Source organism: Babylonia areolata, chromosome 1 (genome assembly GCF_041734735.1).
Source record: "Babylonia areolata isolate BAREFJ2019XMU chromosome 1, ASM4173473v1, whole genome shotgun sequence".
In the NCBI taxonomy this organism is placed as follows: Eukaryota; Metazoa; Mollusca; class Gastropoda; order Neogastropoda; family Buccinidae; genus Babylonia; species Babylonia areolata.
Window position 1 is genome coordinate 12,136,336 of NC_134876.1, and position 6,263 is coordinate 12,142,598.

The 6,263-nt window shown below is 45.4% G+C and overlaps 1 protein-coding gene across 2 annotated transcripts in view; it reads left to right on the forward strand.

Annotated features, from left to right (window-relative positions):
* The first annotated feature begins 5,946 nt into the window (after positions 1–5,946).
* The window catches only part of LOC143279593 (protocadherin Fat 4-like), a 99,850-nt gene continuing 99,533 nt past the window's right edge, over positions 5,947–6,263 (forward strand). Inside the window, exon 1 of one of the 2 annotated variants that reach the window (XM_076583667.1) lies at positions 5,947–6,096. The gene's annotated coding sequence lies outside the window, so the exon portion shown is untranslated. The remainder of the gene's footprint in view (positions 6,097–6,263) is intronic. The other variant, XM_076583668.1, reaches the window with a different exon arrangement.

Consider the following 6,263-nt stretch of genomic DNA (forward strand, 5'->3'; position numbering starts at 1 on the left):
AATCCATATAGTGACACTTGAATAGTGTTTGGGGAGCAAGGATAGGACAGGGCTAATTGCATTAGCACCCACCCACACACCCGGATGCTTGCACGAGCGACACAAACTCCCAAGTAAGACTCCTCACCAGCTAGATTTACTCCCTTCCCACCAACCTACCTCCACCTCCGATTCTATAGTCCAGTTCGTCATGTAGAGCATATTCGGCGTCCAAGTTCACCTAGTCTGGGTTATAACGTGCTGCGGAGTTCAGTATCAGTGCTGCGATTGGACGTCATAAAAACCTGGAACCAGTTGTTTTTTGTTGTTTTTTTTTACCAAGGTGTATTATCGCGGACCACAGGGGTGAAAATCAATGAGAAATCAGTGTTCACTGTCGCCATGGTCTCGGGCAGGACCACTCAATATACTGTCGCTGCGTGGTGGGACAGATGGACGTGGTCATGTGTCAAGTGCTGCACTGTGGGTGCTGTGTTCACAAAACGTCCTGGATGCCCCTGCCTGCATATCTCTGAGGCTGGACTACTACTGCTCGACGGTACGACCGCTCCACACACAGTGACAACAGCGATAAAAAAAAAAATTAAAAAATGAGTAGCAAGGCAATGTACATATGTGTGGATTTTCATGGAAAAATGAAACAGCGGTAAGTTACACATTTGTTAATTGTGTATGTTTTGTCACTATGCTTTGATTGTAGACAATAGCGCGCGCGCGCATGTGTGTGTGTAAGTGAAAACCATCACGTTTTCTTATTGATTCCATCATATCCTTTTGACCTGTAAATTAAAAGACCGTTATCGGAAGTGATGGGGAACCATTGATTCTTAAAATATTTTGTTCTCGCACAAAATATTTATGTAAATGATATTCAGATAAGCATTTGTACATAACAGTCAGAAGCAAGTAAGCGTTTATAAATGATAATCAGAAGCAAAATACAAACGACAAGCAGCCAACCAAACAGAACGTCAGACAAGAATGATGAAAAAGCACAAAGTGACTGGGGACCAGCGATGGGGATGCTGGGAGGTGGCGAGGGTAACGTAAAGGTAACAATAACATAACTAATGTCGCTATTTGACGAACCTCCACAACAGACATTCAGTGTCAGTCAGTCTCGCTTCATTCAACTTTAAGGACCTGATAAATACGAGACGCATAACTGTGCAGTTTGGTCTTCACCACACACATGTGGTATCTCAGTAACCATCAAGGTACGGTTTTGTGTCACAAAAAATGTGAACACACACACACACACACACACACACACACACACACACACACACACACACACACATCCACCCCCCACCCCACACACACACCTCCCACACCCACCCACCCACACACCTGAGAATAGGATGATCATAGACACAATGACTTGTGGTTTAATAGCTTTCACAAAATCACTAGGATGTTGGCGGAATATGACTTTACAAGCAGTCGGAAAACGTGTGAGACAGCAGAGTTGACTATTAAAACAATGTGCTCAGGTGAGCAGACTGTTATACATAGCCAAGAGTTATCGATTTCATAGATATGTCTTTGCGTTTGTTGACATTTTCTGACCATTACCATGGCAGCAGATATTAGGAGGCTTTGTCTCGGACTGCTGCCCCATTGTATGTGACTGGTTCGCGCTCAACTTACGGGAGTTTACACGATCTCGCCCTTTCACACACACACACACACACACACACACACACACACACACACACACACACACACACACACACACACACACACACACACACACACACACACACACACACTCGCGCACGCACTCACGGACGCACTCAGTGAGAGACAGAGCCTGCAAGAACGCTGATTAAATATATTTTGCAGTCAAGATGCTGGGACGGGTTTGCTCTGCCAGTGTGTGTGTGTGTGTGTGTGTGTGTGTGTGTGTGTGTGTGTGTGTGTGAACTGCATTTGTTAGGTATTTTCTAAACCGTTCCCTCTGTCTGTCTGCTTGCTTCTATCTGTCTGTCTGCCTGCCTGTCGTGACACTGTGATAATGTACATACGCATGAAATTATGAAACCCTTTGATGTTTATACGGACATTCCCGTTTTCGATATGAGTACATGCTGAGTAGGCTTTAACATACAGGCTGTACTCGATGTTTCATAATGAGTCAAACGCTGGTAGGGGATGCAGGATCTTTAATATGCATATGTGAAGTTCTGCACGCGCGCGCACGCATCGTGTATACAAAATTGGAAAATCAAACTGAGCGTCTAGTCATTCGGATGAGACGATAAAACGTGGTCCCGTGTCCAGCACGCGCTTGGCGTACTGGAAAAGAACCCTTGGCAACAATAGTATTGTCCCCTGGTAAACTTTTGTAGGATAAACCCACTCCAATGGGTACACAATATGCTTGCACTGAAGGTCTGCATAGCGCGTTGGGTTGTGCTGCTGTCAGGTATCTGCATAGCAGAAATGGTGCAGCGTTTATGGATGCGACCAAATGCAGTGACGCCTCCTTTTTAAAACTGAAACTGAAACTGAACAGCGATGCAGAATTTCTCGTGTGGGTGACCTTCAGAGGAGGTTACGTTGATAAATTATGTAATCTGCTCGCGTTCTGTGATTGCGACAGGACTGAGACTGAGACAGGGTGAGACTGAGACAGGGTGAGGCTGTTTCTGGGAAAACCAGAACGAGCGGCATGGGAGCAACAGCATCTGGTGTATGACGTGAAGTGAGCTAAGAGAGATTTTAAAACTCTCTCACCAACCAATCAATGACAATTTCCCGAGAACAGGGCTGAATAAACAAACCTTGATGTGTCGGCCACAGGCTATTCATTAGTTCCGCTTCACTGTCAGTCCTGTTCGCTATGTTCTCGCTGTCACCGTTGTCCACCATCCCAGCCAGCACACCGATCAAGGTAGCGGGTGTAATTGTGGTCATTAATTGATGGAAGAAGACATTAGGGACAGGCCGCGGGGCATTGACTGAGCGGGAGAAAGGTTTCTCTGGGGATCACCACACTAAGATGGCCACACTGACGGCCATGGCGGCCAGACTATGTTGTGATGCTGTCGTCCCGATTGGCCTATTCCCGGTTCTCCTGTCACTGAATTGGTGAACCTGACTCGCTTGTTCCCACTTTGCTTGCATTCTCAGTTGCTGTTATACATGTGTGTGTGTGTGTGTGTGTGTGTGTGTGTGTGTGTGTGTGTGTGTGTGTGTGTGTGTGTGTGTGTACGTTCTTTAGTTTAGCGTCTTTTCACTATCAGTGATAATAGATATATTTAAAAAAAAAAAAAAAAGAGGAGGGGTTGGGGAGGGGGTGGCGCGGGAGGGAGAGGAGGGGGAGAGAGAGGGAAGAGGAAAACTAGAAAAGGTAGAAAACTACCAAAAAATGCATAACTAACATGCAGTTACATTTAACAGTGTGTGTGTGTGTGTGTGTGTGTGTGTGTGTGTGTGTGTGTGTGTGTTTCTTCATTTATTGCTGGCCCAGTCTCTGTGGTGACCTGACGGCGTGGACTTTGGAACAGTAGGAGAGAATGAGAGACAGACAGACAGACGGTTACTAGGCGAAACGGGAACGGCAGATAGGCGAAACAAAGAGCAAAACTCTCAAAGAGGGCACTGAGCGTGGCGACACGATCAAAGTGAAGGCGAAATGGGAATTGGTTAATCAATGAAACCTGGCTCCGGTGTGATACTCTTGGTTAAGACGCTCATCCCACAGTGTTAGTTTTAGTTTCAGTTTGGTTAAGACGCCCATCACCACAGTGTCAGTTTTAGTTTCAGTTTGGTTAAGACACCCATCACCACAGTGTTAGTTTAGTTTCAGTTTCAAGAAGGTGTCAAAGTATCCATGCACGCTAAGCTCAAGATGGACACACTGGTCAGTGTTAATATCGTCTGGAGTTTGACTCACCAAGTTTGGAGTTGTTTTATCAAGGAATGACAGCTACCTACAAGTTGGAAGCGTTGTCTCCTTATGTAGCTCTCTGTTGGCAGCTACTGGCTGTCTGCAGTAAAACATAAATAAATAAATAAATGAAAAATAAATAAATAAATAAATAAATAAATAGAAAGATAATATCGATCCCACGCTCGATCAAGCAATCCTCAAAGTTTAGACTTTCAGAATCGCAGATGAACCAGTCGTACAGACTTGTGACCTCATCGATATCCTGACCAGTGCGATGTCGAAATCCACGTCGACCTACGCGTGTGTACACGATGCGGACATTAACCTGGAGAGCGACAAAAGCCAGTGGATCGATGGAAAAGCTGTTTTCATTTGGAGGGGTGGGTGGAGGTAGAGGTGAGAAGGATGAACTGATAAAACCGAAGAGTGGTATTCAATGCATTGTGAAATGCTAGTCCTACGATGTTGCTGTTATGGGGGTCCAATCCTTGTGAAAACATGTATGCATCGGTTTCTTACGAACAAACGCATCTCCACCAAGTTCGGTGCATTCAACATAAACTGATCACATGATGGTTTATACATGAAACAGGCGTGCTCATTTCCACACCACTTTCGTTGATCAGACATGTAGGTCAAACCAGGAGGCCTGTCACAGGCCAGCATGGACATGTTGGGTTGTAGAATTGCAGTTATCTATCTTGTCAAAATAAAATTCTCAAGTTTGTGAAAAAACATTTCTCCTTTCAAGACTATTTGGTGGGTGTACACTTATGCCTCTGTTGCTTTGGATATAGTAAGTTCGGATCAGCAGATTGCAGAAGTTTTGAATTGATTATACATGCCCTTTCTTCCCACCCGTGAATCAGTCCCCCCACCCCCCACCCCACCCCCTCTGACGAAATGATGTGTTACACTGGGCTATGAAAATGTGTTCCTGGAGATTTCAAAGGGATAGATTATTATTAAAAACGGGTTATTTCTTGGGTTTTGAAGAAGAAAAAAAAGACATCCGTGTTTTGTCTGTTTTCAATCTTATTCCGTAGTCAGAATCCCCAGCACCTACTGTTGAACTTGAGTCACACATACGTTACCTCGTATCTTTACGTGTCGGCAAATCGATCAGCTGAAATGAAATTTCTGCGCACCAAAGAGACGATTTTACTGAATAATTCACAGCACTGTCGTGCATGCCTCTCTCTCTAGGCCAGAGCAGAAACAGAAGGCCTAGTGGTGACTGCCGAGGAGTGGGGAGCACCATGAAATATTCACACACCAGCAACAGGAAGGAAGTGCCAGCCATGGCCAAAAGGAGGTGAGGATTGATACGTGGCAAGTCAGTGACTTCTGTTTTCTAATGTCTCGACAGACTCATACCTACTATGTGAAAGTCGGACTGCTTTCACCGGGAGTAGCGTGCTGCAATAGTGTGCACCACGTTCTACTGACTCCTAGATTATATATTTTCTGTTTACCCGTCCCATCGATTGTTGATAAAAGTCAAACAACCGCAAACAGAAACTAGCTTCGAACAGGTAATTTCTTTGACCGTTGCCTTGTTCCCTTTGTCAGTGTCGACTTAAGAAAATACAGCACAGCCTGGTTAATCTCACCTAATCGTCTCGTCCACTGACTGACGCACAGGAATCACTTCTCAGTACGTAGAATAGTGAGGAACAGATCTTTCCTGCATCCGAAATTTGACTGACCCGGGACTTTTTCCTTACATTACGAATGCCCTACCACTTGGCCAGATAATGGTTTCAGCTGCTCTGTCATGGAGAAAGGGTTGAATATGGAGAGAGAGAGACAGAGACGGAGAGACAGACAGAGACAGACAGACAGAGACAGAGAGAAGAGAGACAGAGATAGGGACAGACAGACTGAGACAGACACAGATAGAGGTGCGCCTATTCGTGACCAGGAAGTGAAGGTCGCCCAAACAAAGCTTCCCACACTGTTAAAAAAGAAGGGTGGTAACTCCGACCTGCAGCGATAAGATGTGGTGGGAGCGAACTTCGACTTGACTCGCCGCACCTTTTTAAAGTCGTCTGCTGGCTTTCAGTCCTTGATTCGTTTGCGCATTTTATGTCTGTTGGTGTGGTGTGTGTGGAAGGGTTGCTGCAAAGCTCATAACTGAGGTCTTTTTAAGTTGGTGGTGGAATAGTGGTGGGCGGTCGATAAGGGACACTGTTCAGGTAAGCAATGCTCTTTCTGTCTCTTTTTTCCGCCTCAGTCTATACCTGTCTCTGTCTGTCTGTTTATCTGTCTGTCTGTCTGACTGCGTTTGTCTGTCTTTCTGTTTTCTCTGTCTCTCTCTCTCTCTCCCCCCTTACCCCCACCCCCACCCCTTGTGACTTTTTAA